This window comes from Papilio polytes, unplaced genomic scaffold (assembly GCF_000836215.1).
Source record: "Papilio polytes unplaced genomic scaffold, Ppol_1.0 DF824047.1, whole genome shotgun sequence".
In the NCBI taxonomy this organism is placed as follows: Eukaryota; Metazoa; Arthropoda; class Insecta; order Lepidoptera; family Papilionidae; genus Papilio; species Papilio polytes.
Window position 1 is genome coordinate 1,216,974 of NW_013525157.1, and position 15,848 is coordinate 1,232,821.

Below are 15,848 nucleotides of genomic sequence, written 5' to 3' on the forward strand. Positions count from 1 at the left end.
ACATCTCTACCAAAATTTTCATTTATATTCAATCATCCAAATACCTTCACTGTTTACTTTAAATTATTTTTCACGTAGATCCAATTTAAAAAGAAAAAAGCAAAAACAAAATATAATCTAGGTATAAAGACATCTAGGTTACATTAGAATAAATCAACATAGGTAAATTGCTTTACATTTGTTCGTAGGTTCGAATGAGAGGCGACAGTCTTCTTTTAAAAGGCTTTTGGTGTTCCGTGGTATTGTTACAATCACGGTGAAAATGGTTCACACTTTGCGAGGAGCGAAGTGCATGACAAATGACGGTGATTTGCTTTGTGTTCAGCGCGGACTGGACGCGGACAACTCTCTAGCGTCCAATCACACGTTTGTTATTGTACGTTAACAGTCAGTTCTCACTGTAGACACTTGTATTAAACCCTATTTATATCCATTTCGTTAACTTTGAAAATAAAGAGATTACGTGTTCAATTACAAGTGGAATTTTATGGCAACTCTCCATTATTACTTCGTTATTCCCTTCGATCAACAATGTACGAGTATTGTTATTCAAATAATTGCTTATATACAAGAAATTTCTGTTATTGATAGTGGAATCTGCAATAAAGTTGTTGACAAAATAATAATGGAATTTAAGCATTCACATTCAGGGATAGAGTAGGAAAAGTAAAGGGAAATGCACTGTAAGGAACGCAACAGAACAAAATTGAACAGTAATTTATAGGTTTGCAGCGGTGGCTTTACACTCTATTGGCTTTGAAGTATTAATTACACACGCAATGCCACGGCATATACGATTCTAATCATCCGTAACGAAACTAATATTGTGCGGTCATATTGAAAACAAGAACTATCCGCCACGATTGGTAATTAAGTAGCTTTTATTAATAAAATAATGCTATAGTTTGGTCTTTAAACATTTAATAAAGATGTTTTGATTAGTGTTATTTCACTGGGATGTATAATCTAGGATATAAAGATATGGGCAAGGAAAACATAAAGGTTTTCTCGTTAAATTATAGTAATGATAGATTAATTTTCCACAATGCCTTTTGTCTTTAGCATATTGCTATTAATCAATAGATGATTTAGTGCTCATAAGAATTTCTTAGGTATTTACACTTAGTGTTGCATTCCAATTGAAAATAGAAAATAACAGATGTATAATATGAGAGAAAATGTTTTTGTCTCTATATTTTCGATCAGACTGTTTGGATATTTCAAATTTATTTTGGTTATCTTACTTAGTTATTATTGCGGTCTAAAAATTACAGTTTTGTCAAGCGGCCACATATCGAAGTATATAAATAAATCAAAGATAATTCACTTGTATGCATGCGGGAAGTTGTTTCATGCGGGATTCAGGATGAAGCAATTTGCATACACTTTGCATGTAAATAAAATATGAATTTTATCTATGAATCACTTCGTCTATCAATAAACGGTATGAATAACCCTCTAGTTGTTTTTAAGTATGTGTAAATCGGTACAATTTGTTAATATTAGTGTAGTTATTTTGGTATAATAATATAGGTATATAGTCGAGGTAAACGTAGTGATTTACTTAAGCACTACCTGCCAAGACTTTCCGCTTAGATTTACTAGTACAGCGTGTCTCTCAACTCATTTATATCATGGACGTTAAACTATCGTGCAGATAAAAGAAGTTATTTGCGGTGAAAGAACACCGCTGTTATATTTTATAAGTGACAACTTCAACGGGCCGATTTCTAATAAATTGTTGCCCGATAGCATCGATTTCCCTACTGAGAAAATGTCTGCATAACAGCCCTAGCGAGAACTGATCGAGAAATCAAAACTGGTAGTGTTTAATTAATTATAACGAGGTAATAAAATAGTAAATTTTGCTAAAACACTGCCATAATCGTAGCAAGAAGATGGTAATTTGCATCTTTAGTATCTAGTCTTATATAAACTTGTTAACTAATGCATTATGAATTAGTAAATATCATACATTTCGTTTGATATAAGTTTCATATCACTAGAATTATCTAGTAAATAATCTTACTCATCTTACTAGTCTTACTAATATTATAAATGCGAAAGTTTTAGTGGATGGATGTTAGCGTTTGAACCCGATAGTCTGGGAGAACACATAGGCCACTCACTGTTGTTTTTTTTTTAATTCCACGAGGATGGAGTCGCGGGCGAAAGCTAGTTTTAAATAATATCAAGCCAAAGTAATTCCCCAAATGATAATTAAATATTCATTGTCTTTAATAAGATTTTGGTGAAGGGCATTTAAATATAATAGAACGGGCGAATGCAACAAAATGGCGTCTAGTAAAGGTCACGCTGTGTGTCCGCAGTTTTGACTAAAAGTCAAGGTGAACTGCATTATATCGTCTTCTTACAAAACGAGACTGTAAACGATATAGGTCTAGTCACGGTCGAATAAAATATAAAGAGATTGTTTTAAAAATTATCCTGCGTTTTACCAAAAAAAATGAATAATGTCTATTTTGTAAAACTGTTAGGTCTTCCCCTTAATTAAAATATACCTTCTTTTATCATTTTTTTCTGTTATGGAATATATAATTCACTCCGTGCATAGGAAAAGGTGACGAAATCATTGGTAGATGGGATGAAATGGAAAAAGATAGATGTCCGTGTAATAAACATCTTACAGGCGCTTTTATAGTGACTGGACTGCTTGTAAAATAAGCATAAAAAACATATTTCCATTTGACTTTGGCTTAAGAATTAAGAAGCCAAGAAAGTTTCTCAGGTCGTTCAATCTTTAATGCAATTGAAATCGTCTTATCGACTTTTGTTCCATAAAATAAAATAATCAAGTTATAAACGAAATATAAAGGAACAAATAATTTAGTGAATTTTATACAAATAGCATAAAATCTTTAGTCCACACATAGGTTTAAAAAACGACGAAGGTTTTGTTCTTGCCAGTTCTCAATGTTGTGCTCAGATGTGTGACTCACTGCCCGAAATTTTTTCCGCATGATGTAAGTTTAAAAGCGAACTGCAATATGAACAAATAATAATAACATATCTATTTCCGTTACTTTTATATCTTCTATCTATAATCACATTTTCATACTAGTACAAAAGACTAATAAAAGTGTGGAAGGATCTTTGTTACTTAGCTACGTTATCTCCAAAACAATTCAACAAGACTCGATGAAATTTCATTTATCATTTCATTATCAGCCTTAGGTCGTCCATTCCTGAACGTAGCCCTCAAAGGCGATGAAATGTAGCACATACATATGTAAAAAATAACCTAGAATTGTACGTAGACTAACTTAGTTTTTTTTTTAAATTCCGAACAGGGAAAATCGCGGGCAAAAGCTAGTCTTCTATATACAAATAAAAATCAATGTAACTATGTAATTGTCCCCTTTCTTAAAGCAGTTGACAGATTTTGTTTAAATTGCTAACCGCAGTTATTTTGATGAACATTAATTACTGACATTGTTTAGGTACATTACTGTTACAATTACTGGCATCATTATTAGGTAGGTTTAGAATGCGACAATGACAATAAGAAATTGCTATGGTAGGTATTCGTACAAATTCCTCAAGAGAACAATACGTAATAGAAATGTATAGCTACATAATCTTATCGTGAATACGCATTTCATAGTCAATAGTATAATTTCAACAGATTATCACGTACAATACTGACGTTAACATTATGTGTTGGGAAACGTGTGAACATTTTCAGAATCTCCAATCTATTTTATGTGCGTCCGTAAACAAACAAGGTGGTGAAGTGTTAATCTTATCTGTTTATATCGCTAATGCGACCAGAGTGATGTGATGTGCGGCTGAGGTAGCGGGAGCAGTGGGGGGCAGGGGGGCATCAGGCTCCGTTAGCCGCGCCGGCGGTGGCCCCAGCCACAGCTGATTTCACATCGCCTCCATCCGACTGAGGTGTCGCGCGTGTTCGTCACTCCGAGGTCGCTAAACGCCGGCAATGTCACGATCCAAACAGAACAATTAAGTTTCAATGAAAAAGTGAATGGTGTTAATTATTTATATTTTTGGAGATATATTATTGTTGAGCCTGAAGGATATTGGTCGTTAGTGAACGCAATCGATATCAAATTTATGCGGGTAAGTTCCTTGTTTGCAAATATTCAGTGCTATCGACGGATTTGTTTTTCAAACAAACGCAGTTTTCATGAGCCGACAATCGGGCAGAATAGAGGATGTTATCAAATCTAAAGATGTTTGTTGTTTAGTATTATTAAACACAATGTAAACAAACAATTTATTACTAATTGGGAAATCTCTTAGGAATTAATTGTCTTCTAATACGATGTTTATTTCTTATTCGAAGCTGAATTTTAATTTAAATCTGTCTTAATTAAATGCTATTTCCGTCTGCGATAAATATTTCGATATCAATGTTAAGAAATTAATGCGCAAGATTATTTTGTAAATGTAACCTAACATTTCTAAATATCATTACTAAACAAATTGCAAAATTTCTGCAACCATTGCAAACTGTAGGAAAATATCACGCGTTTAATTATCAAAATAGTGATTGTGTACTAATGAGTACTTACTAACAGTGGGTTCCCACGGATTATAAATGCATATGGTGAATATTGTTATTTCAGTTTTTTCTGTCAAAATGAAAGAGATGACGATATTTTTTTGTATGAATATTTCGGTAGTGGAAACCTTCACTTTATAATTGCAGTACTGACCTTGGTTTCGGTAAGAGTTACTATAAATTAATCACGTATATTACTGACGTTAAATGCAGTTGCTGATGGTTAATTGTTGCGTAGAAATAACCGTTACAGATAAGTGAGCCGTATCGACTTTGAATATGTATAAAATGTGAATTGGTACGTGTTTAATAGATCATTAATCTCGAACAAACCAACGCAATGGGTCCGCGAATAGGGTTGCCACCTTGGTTTGCATTGTCCATATTCTGGTTATACGTATAACATCGATGTCTACGCTGCATTGAAAAATCACAAAGAAGATAGAGTGAGGTGTAAAATATGTCATTGAATGTCATTTTGTCGGCTCATAAGCATCAACTTACATTTTTTTGCTGTCTTTTTTCGTTAAGTTTGGTTCGGGTTTGTTGAAGTTGGCGGCCCTATGCGTGAATGCTTTTAATACATCACGGTTTCCATATGCGCTTGTTATGTACTGAGGATCGTCTATTCATGTATTGTTAAGTCTGTTCGCATGATTGCCGATAGGGAATAAACTCCCAGTATTGTTCATGTAATGACACATAATTACCATTAAAAAACCAGTGGCCTCATAGTATGGACAAACAAGGAAATTATGAAACTATTTATTTTCCGTGGTTTTATGTTCCGTTCGTATAATGTCCCGTAATTTTTTTAAATAGCGACTTTAGATTTCGAGATTTAGGAATTGAAAATGTTAATATCAGAAACAGCTGGGCTGATTTTGATGGGGTTTTACTGAAAGGTAACTGATGTTTGCAAGAATTACTTAGGCTAATCCTTTTTTTTTTAATTTCACACAATCGCGAGCAACACCTAGTAAATAATAAAGCTAATAAAAACAGTGTTCTCTTAGAAAAATTTAGGAACATAATTAAAACACATTTACTTTAACCGATTCGAAAGGAGTCTACAAAATGATATAATGATTAGTAAGAAAGTCTGTGCAATTGTATTGTATTTTTCGCCATTGTTTCAGATTTAAAATAAAAAAAAAAGTATATCCCGTAATGCTTTCTGCACGTAATTGCACATCGTTGCAAGGGTGTTAACATATGTTTACCTAAATTGAGGCAACGCGTAGCTGTCGCAAGGCATTAGAGACGGTTCGCGGGTAATGAACATCCGACGTTCTTCCGGATCTAATTGCAAAGCCGCGACACGACGGTCGACTGAGTCTTTTGTACGTGCTTACAAATCGACGACTTAATAGAAAACAAGACAATTTGTTTCATATTTCCCTCGGTTTTGATGTTTTCAATTCGCTCATCAGTCTCGGTGGCAAAAGTGGTCCGCCATCGATACGTCACGCTGCTTGTCAATCGGAGCGGCCGGCAGAGACGTGGGCTTGATGGCACAGTTTCGACCTCGTTGTTATTGCTTGTGATTTCACCGTCCACGAGTAAAGACAATTGCTTACCGAATCCTGAAAGAACTCAAACAAATCGCCACATCTTTATTTTAATCATCGATGAGAAATGTTATTGACAATCAGTTATTGCGTTTTTATTTTCATTAAACAATATTTCTTGAATGTGTCAAAGGTTGACTGAATACTGAAAGCCTCATTTGTTTTCACTATAAACAAAAATAGCACAGTGATAAAACATATGCTACAAAAGTTTTCGGTTATTCCTTAGGCATTTCGATTTCATCTATCGATGTATTTTTGCTTATGTGTTTCTTTGTGAGCATTAGTTCATACAACTTACAGTTATCTCATTAGATCCGACGAGTTATCAATTTAGCTTACAAGATATCCACTGTGCTCTAACAGTGTAGCCATGCGTAATTAGGTTCACGTCTATCAACGCCTTGTGATGTAATTACAACTCTGGCATAAATACTACTGATGTGATGTTAATGATATTTTGAATGTATTCATGAACATTTATTAAATTTCAATCAATCCACGTTTTATATTTCACCAAATTTGTGTGATGACGCAAATTTTCTTTCATATTTTATTAGTTTTATGCTACTGTTATTGACATAAATATGTTTGTATAAAAGTAATGTAGAAATAATGTAATTACAAGTGGTTTTTCGTTGCATACGTTATTTGTGAACAACCTATACAGGTTTTTTAGCCGCTTTAGAAGTTTATAACTATAACTGCAAGTTATTTACGATTCTTTTGTATTAATATATTTAACCTAAATTTTGTATTTATTAATGTTACAGTTATTCTCACTTTTAAAACGCAACATATTGACTTCCTAACTAAGAATGCTATGGGTTTTTGAGGTCCTAGTGCCACCGAAAAAACAATTAAATAACCAAAATTTAGTTAAATATAATCTCAAACTTAAAGTACTTTATGACAATACTAGCTGTTACCGTGCGACTTCATCCGCATAAAATTGTGAAAATATTATTTTGTTGTTTACATGTGTTAAATTATCAATTGCAAATGTCAAAAATGTGACATTATGACAAACCATGGCAACCTTGCTTCCTTGATGTGGGCAGCAACTTATGGTCTCTTTCCCACATTAGGGTTTTTATCCAAAACATTTACCCCTATGTTTAATGGCGTGAAATATAGAGCTTAAAGCGTGACTTAAGTGTAGGGCTTTTTATGAAAAAAAGATTTATTCAAAAATGTTGTAGTTGCTGGCATCTTAGGCAACAAAGAAGTGTGTGTTTACGCTTTCTTATAATAGTATAGATAAAATTGTAATGTAATTTAGCACCTTACATATTCAAATATAACGTGCAAAAGAATCATACAATACAGTGATCCAATCTTCAGATCATGTCAAATGACCATTACGTGAATATCAACATGCTATAATCCCATTGTCAATTGGAAACTAACACTTAATGCATAAAGATGACTAATTATCATAATTGTGGCCGATCGATTGGCCGAAGATAAATTGCCGTAATTAGGTTCTGACGTCTGTCGTGTCAAGGCCAGAGATGTGTCCACGCCTTATTGACTTGAAACTATATTCGATTAGCAATGATTAATCTGGTGTTATTGCACCAATTGTTATAAGACGTCCTTTAACTTATCCATACTATACTATATTATTATAATAAAGCGTAAACACACACTACTTTGTTGCCTAAGATGTCAGCAATTACGGTATATTTTTAAATAATTCTTTCATTAATAAAAAGACCTACACTTACGTTACGCTTTAGGCTACATATTTTAGGGGATAAATATTTTGGATTAAAACTCTAGTGTGGGAAAGAGACCGTAAGTTGCTGCCAACATCAAGGAAACAAGATTGGCAAGGTTTGTCATGTCATGTCATTTTGACATTTGCTATTGATAATTTGACAAATGTGAACAATAAAATAAAATTTCCATTTATGCGGATGGAGCCGCGCGGGAACAGCTAGTTCAATCATATAGGAATCTAAAGATAAGACTTATTAGAATAGAAAGGTATTTAAATATCTAGAGATTTAGAAAGATTGTCTTATATTTAAATACTATCGTATTTATAAAAGTAATTTGGCCATTAAAATTGGAAATGTCAACGTTGAGTATAATCATATAATAAAATGTTTAAAATAGCGAAATTTACTAGTATAATTTTGTGGATAGTAAAAGCTTTTTACATAATAGCCATATCTGTTTAATTATTATTTTTATCTTTTACCGTTGCTTATTATCATTAACTAAACAAACCACACAGTGGTAACAAATCTAATGATGTTTTTGATGGTATAAATTTATCCATAACTTTTTACTGTAACGTTAAATGGTTGAGCGACATACACGCACTAAATGTCGCGGACACAGAACAATAATTATGTTAAGCCTTAGGTAATGTTACGATGACTTAGGTCTGTATCAATATGTACCTAATAGTGGGTTTTCATTGCCAAAACACATGTACTGAAACATCGCTATAATTAATGTGATAAAAAGAGTTATTTTACATTTAAGTAAATCTATATCTATACTATTATAATAATGCGTAAACACACACTTCTTTGTTGCCTAAGATGTCAGCAATTACAGCATATTTTTGAATAATTCTTTTTTTTAATAAAAAGCCCTACACTTAAGTCACGCTTTAGGCTATATATTTTAACGCCATTAAACTTAGGGGGTATATATTTTGGATAAAAACCCTTATGTGAGAAAGAGTCCATAAGTTGCTGCCAACATTAAGAAAGCAAGACTGCTAAGGGTTGTCATGTCATGTCATTTTGACATTTGCTATTGATAATTTGACAAATGTGAATAATAAAACGAAATTTTTATATTTTACACGGATGAAGTCGCACGAGAATAGCTAGTATATACTATACGGTAAGCGAAAGGCTGTTTTGACGTAGTGTATATTAGTGAATTATGTATGTATACTCTTATATTAATTTACTTATTGCTCATGTTAATTATTTAGATAAGTGATTGACCCGAACCTATTATCTAAGCTAAGCTTTGAACTAGAAATATTATAATAATTAATGAATAAAATGTTGAAAGTCTTAAAAATTAAATAGAAAGTGAATTAATAAGGATAATATCGTAAGACTGTTTAATTTCTTTTATAAAAATATCGTTTTTATGCCAATTAGTTAGTGGTGCAAGATGTTATCATAATAATCAAAAGAATAAAACTTTCTTTTATTCTTTATGCAAAAGGAATAGTTGCGGAATCTTGTATCGAAAGTTTTTGAGTTAACTTATTTTATGAAAATATTAGACAATGAAAGAACCGGTTGCTAAACACTTATGCCTACTTTCAAAACCAGTCGTTAAAGCAACGCTGCTTAATTATTCACCCCCATTAATACAAATGATTCAATTAAGTAATATGCTATTTTATTATTATTTTATTCACACCTCCGGCCTATCTGAATAATGTTTTGTATGTATTTAAGAGGCTTTAGTTTGTTTTGACCTTTCTCTGTCATTTTCCACGTGTTTCAAGGTGAGGGTCTGGATTATGTCGGCTCCTGACATTGGCATTGGACTACACGTGATAACATATTTATAGTTTCACATGAAACCATTTAAATGCTTGTAGTAGTCGTTTATATCGCTTTATCGGGGATATACTATACTACACGACTACTGGCCACTATTACACGTGCGAATAAAACATAATCGTATTATTAATTGAATTTTGCACGTCTTTCTAGAATCATACAAACCTTGGATGACCTTTGAAGTAGCAGTGTTGTACTGTTTGAATGTAGGAAAGGTTAGTTTCTTGGTGTTATTTGAAAGTTGGTACTTCTGTTGTCAAATAAATTAGCAACTAAAGAAACAATAAAAATACAAATAAACAACATATAACCTAACCTATAAGATTATAATGGACATAAACAGTACGAAATTCACATGCATTGTTCGATGCTTTGGCTATAAATTAGTTTCGCATTTTGGAATAGGATTTGTGCTTCGTCGATTCTCATTGCTTGCACAACGTTTAAATGATACACTAAAGGTTACCCTTATAATAGTCATTTCACGCGTCATTGAACAGATTTGTTATATTTCAATAGACAAAGAGAAACGGAAAAATAATCATTGGTCTGTATTAGAGAATCTATAGATATGTAGAATAATTTCGATTAAATATGTATTTTAGGAATGTTGATGAATTTAGAATAGTAGTCATTGTTTACTGAGTGAAATAATATGATATTAAAGGCCGTCATACACGGACTGTTACAAAAGTCGGCACTGACAACTTTAAACAGTTGACGTTAGAACTTTTGTTCAATTTGTCTATCCTTTTTCGATGACCATTGCTTATTCAAACGTGATCCTTTAATTTGACTTTGATAAACATGGATGACCTGTTTATGACTAGAATAGAGAAATATTCGGAAACAATGCTGTTTATAATTTATTTTTCTATATAAAATTCTACACTGCTTTCACACTCTAGTATTTATCAATTTACTATGGCGATAAAGCGGCCTGTTGGTTATTAATAATCGCTTTCATTTATTAAACTATCAACTTCTTTGTCTTATTTTATTGAACATACGTGATTCATACTTAATTGTGCAAAAAAGATGAGTTGATGACATAAATATTTTATACTGCAATTTAACTACAGTTTAACGAGCTTTTCTAAATGTAAAATAATTATTTTCTATATTGTACAATACATTTATATTGTAATAATAAATAAGAAACATTCTCATATTCAGTTAAATTTTATAACATACTAGCTGTTTCCGTGCGACGATTTTATTGTTTACATTTGTCAAATTATCAATTACAAATGTCAAAATGACATGACATGATGTCAACCTTGCTTCCTTGACGTTGGCAGCAACTTATGGTCTCTTTCCCACATTAGGATTTTTATCCAAAAAATTTACCCCCTAAGTTTAATGGCATTAAAATGTATAGCGTAAAGCGTGGCGCAAGTGTGGGGCTTTTTATTAATAAAAGGATTGTTCAAAATATGCTGTAATTGCTGACATCTTAGGCAATAAAGAAGTGTGTGTTTACGCTTTATTATAATAGTATAGATAGGGACATGGGAAATGGTTTGTTAGAAAATTTTTACATAATAAACTTTCGTCTTGTAGAAAAGAAAATAATATCTAATTAAAGTGCAAATAAGATTTAAATCATAGCATTAATATGTAACGTAAATAATGAAATGCGCAGAAAACAACTATAAACAAAATTAAAACGACCGACTTAGTATCTGGATTAGGTATTTAAGTCACGAATAATCAAGTTGTATTGTTACATCAAAAACTTGGTAGTTTCAAATAATTTTATTTGATGATTTCATCAACTTCTGGTTTCATATTTATAACTAGCTGCCGCCCTCGACTCCGTATGCGTTAAATTAAAAAAAAAACAAATGTAAGTAGCCTATGTGGTCTTCCAGACTTACCTCTATATCTGTGCCAAATTTGATCCGTTCAGCAGTGTAGGCTTCAAATTATAACAAACATCCATCAATCCATTTAAAGTTACAATATTATAGGTACTGAATAAATTTTTATCCGTCGACGTAAATTGTTTAGTATCAAACTACATCAAATGCTATGAAAGGCGACACTCACGTGCTGTGAGCTGTAAGAACATTAGTAACGCGATAGCATTGCAAGACATTTAAACCGATTCCTTACAACCGCACACTTAAAATAGCATATTACACTTATTAAAATATAGGAGCGCCTCTTCACTTAATTAAGTACATACATAGTTTTCTTTATGGAATATTCCACCTATGTTCGTTCGGTATTACGACTAATGAGGATTTTATCTTTAACACTATCAATTCTCGATTGTTTTTGAGCAGCAATAAGTAGCGAAATCAGGTGGTCACTTGCTCGTTTGCCATTAAACTATTAAAAAAAGTACCGGTAAGCATATTGTTTTAAAATATATTAGTAAATCATTAACAAATAAATGTATTATAGTGTAGCGATAAATTATCTAATAATCTCATTTAAAAATCTATTATAAATTAAGAAACAGTTATACGTAATAGTTATTAAAAAGATTCATATGATTTTAATTGGTGCTGCTCGTCGCATGCTAACGTACCGGCGTTCATTCGTATTCATAACAGAATCGAAACCGTTACAAACGATCGATTCTCCTCGGCATCCCATATCAGTACGCATCACTACACGTTTTGGTACGATAACCTTATCGGTCTGCAAGCCCACGCATCACTATCGATAATATACATTTTTTAATGAAATAACTCTTTATCATTTGACGATGCAACGTGATAGTTACCTGGCATTATTAAATTCAAAATCTTTACACCTAAACGCATTTTCCGAAGTAAATTTCTGACGCCAAAATAAACAACTGTTTTACATGATAAAATCCTCGCTTTTTATAATATCTTTTTCTCCACGCTTGAATTTTCTGAGGTCATTCACCGATTGCAACGATACATTTAGAATTTCTACCATCTGACATTTTAGACTTCCGTATAAAAGTAATATGTTAAATTTAACGAACAATTTCACGCTTTTATCGCAGAATTAAAAAACATTGAAGATTTCATATACAATTCGACGCACTAGTCACCAAATACACAGTACTACATAATGACCATATTATAATTGTTTGTAGAAATAATTTTCCCACGAGACTAAAACAAAGGTGTTGGTTAAATATTGTAAAATGTGTGCCGTCGTAATTTTGACAGCCTCTTTACCTCGATTATTATTAAACCTTTATATAATTGAGGTTTATATAACCACGCGGAATCCGCAGATGGTATGATGAATGTGTTACTTTTGACAAAATAATGGAAATAGTAATATAAGTAGTTCTTACAGATAATGTTATTAATTCAACACATGATTAATGTTAAATTTATTATGCGGAAATGACGAACGTTATCGTAATCAGTACCAGTTTGCAGCGCTCAGGTCACTTTATCGAAAGCCATTTCCTCTCTAAAATCTCGAAAAGTATACGCTATACATATTACCTTAAAATACGTAGGTAGTTTAGAATTTTAGCCTTTTGATTCTTAGTATTTTTTAAGTAAAAAAAATACATATGAATATTTTTATTACACGACATTCGAAACCATGACTGTTATTCACTGATGTACGATAACCGATATATATGTTTAATGCTTACATAATAACTACCGTGCATTCGACGGTCGATTTATTCAAATTTCTTAAAAGTAGATTATTACGTGACCAAAACTCGACCAATAAAATATCCAATCCAATTCTTCAAATCGATTCAATCCTGTTACAGAGCTGTTATCGATGTTTTAATTGAAAACGATTTATTTACCATTGATTTAGTCGTGAAAGTGTTACTTTCTCTCCATGGTGATAACAACAAATTGAACTTCCCGTTTATTTTAGAAGAAGTCTATCGTATAATCGTATTGGCTTTGTTTGGTTCAACGAAGCGGCACGGTAGGTTACTCTTTTTACACAATCCATTGCCAGCGTTCGTTCTAATTTCTTTCCTTTAGAAAAATTAAAAGTAGTTTACGAGTACAAACGATGTCGGCTATTGTGTCAACTTATTGTAATGCGTAAAAAATTAGATATCTCACAGATATTGTAATGGAAAATGTTATACGTCAAATGTAATTTTTTTCTTAAATCAGCAAGAGACACAAAATTATTCGTTACTAATTCTTATTGCATAGATTTACCATTAGCAAATTATATTTCCGTGTTTTTAGATATTGTGTCACTGGCAAATTGTTTGTATTGTAAGCATTCAAAATTAATTTGAACGCATTTTAATTATTTAACAATCGTAACGTATTTGCGTTGGCGTGGACTTGCTGCAACTAGCCAAATAGTTACATACGTTACTTTTTGGGTCGCGACCCATGTGCGCTTTAACATGAGCATGTTAGAGTAAACATCGTCTGTATAACAATGTTTTGTAAAGCTTCCTATTCGTAACACACTTAAAATAAACAAGTGGCATTTGTAATTTGTAATCTTAAGTAAGACAGGAGTGAATTCAGATATGACGGCTTATAGGAATGTATGAAAGAGTATTACATACTGAGCTGATCTTCCGAATGGAAAAGGACAAGTGAATAATATTGATGGTAAGTAATACATTACAATCTACAATATTAATTACTTGTTTTATACAATTTAAGAGAAATTAAATAAACCTTTCTAGAAAGAAAATAATTCTTCGACAAAGGAGAGTTGTTATTGTTTAAGTCACACCTTAAGGGTTAAGTTAAAGTTAGTCAAGTTATATTGGATCAGGCGTCTGGCCTGAACGTGCCACTTGAACACGTTCGCCAGCGTTTAGCTAAATATAGCCTTCACCGCGTCGCGTCGGTCGAGCTAGCTTGTGTTTGGCAAGCACGAACTAAAGTTCCCGTTTTGATAATATTGAATTACGGCGGTGTTAAGTTACTTTCCAAAATAAATTATGCAATTACATTGACACTAAATGATACATAACTGGGTTAAATAAGACATTTCAACTATTAATTATCACGCAAAATGAACAATCATTAATCATTTGACGGATTACTTTACGTTTTAACAAGTTGCCGTTTTTTTCTAACCTATTATAATGTAAGTCAACACTTACTTTAAGTAATGTGATTTATACGCTTGTCGTAAACTTGACACAATTGAATATTAATATTTCATGTCAGTTTGCACTTTATAGGCGTCGTAATGCCATCTGTCTTGTAGACACAGGTACAACGACCCTGTTTACGATAACTTGGAAGGGATTGTTCTTTTTGAAAGGCTTCCTTGTCCACTGTAAATTTAAACAAACAAAATAACATAGTAAAATACACATTGGTGCGTCGAAAACTTTAAAATTCTGTGCTGAGACAAATTTGCACTCGTAGTTCAAGTAAATAATTGTTATAAACTTCATACTAATATTATAAATGCAAATGTTTAGATAAATGTTTGTTAGTTTGTAGCCTGACGGCTGAACGGATCTCGATGAAATTTGGCATAGATGTAGAGGATAGACTAGAAGAACACATAGGCTACTAACTTTTGTTTTTTTTTTAAATTCCACGCAGACGGAGTCGCGGGCGAAAACTAGTATTTTTAAAAATTAAGGCCGAATAAAAATTGTAATAATTATTTGACAACACAAGAAGATTGCTTTTGACGTGAAATTGTTTTTATGTTCCGTTAATTTTTATTCAATATCAAGTTGACTCATAAGGATATTTTAATATTAATAATAAGAGCAAAGTATTGTTATAAATCTGTGTGGGCTTACATTTCAAAAATCTGAGGCGTTGATCTCTAATGACGTCATCCAACAAGAGATATTTATGTTATTATCTTTATTGGACATATAGAATATTGTTAACGGTACTAATCCATACGATGGGGACATAAACCAGAAAGTGTTAAGATTGAATGTGGATGGCTACAAAGGTAGAAAAAGACTAAAGAAAGTATAGATGGCTTGTATGAAAGAGGATATGCTTAAGAATTAGTGGATTCAGATATGACGGCTGATAGAGATGTATGGAAGAGCAGCACATACTGTGCCGGCCCTCTATAAGAGATAAGGGCAAATAGATGATGATGACAAATCCATTATCAACAAAAGACTTAAGTAGCGTTAATCGACTAGATTCTATTATAATGCGGATTGTAGAGGACAGTTTTAGACCCCCACACATGGGTAAGCCCCCGCGCCGATGCGGGGAATGAAGTAGCGAGAAGGGTGTGCATTAGGAA

At 32.4% G+C, this 15,848-nt stretch overlaps 1 protein-coding gene across 4 annotated transcripts in view; it reads left to right on the forward strand.

The window, feature by feature from the left end:
- The first annotated feature begins 3,871 nt into the window (after window positions 1–3,871).
- Window positions 3,872–15,848, forward strand: part of LOC106100680 (myosin-IIIb-like) — a 30,387-nt gene continuing 18,410 nt past the window's right edge. For all 4 annotated transcript variants that reach the window (XM_013279647.1, XM_013279649.1, XM_013279648.1 and 1 more), the window contains exon 1: window positions 3,872–4,098. The gene's annotated coding sequence lies outside the window, so the exon portion shown is untranslated. The remainder of the gene's footprint in view (window positions 4,099–15,848) is intronic.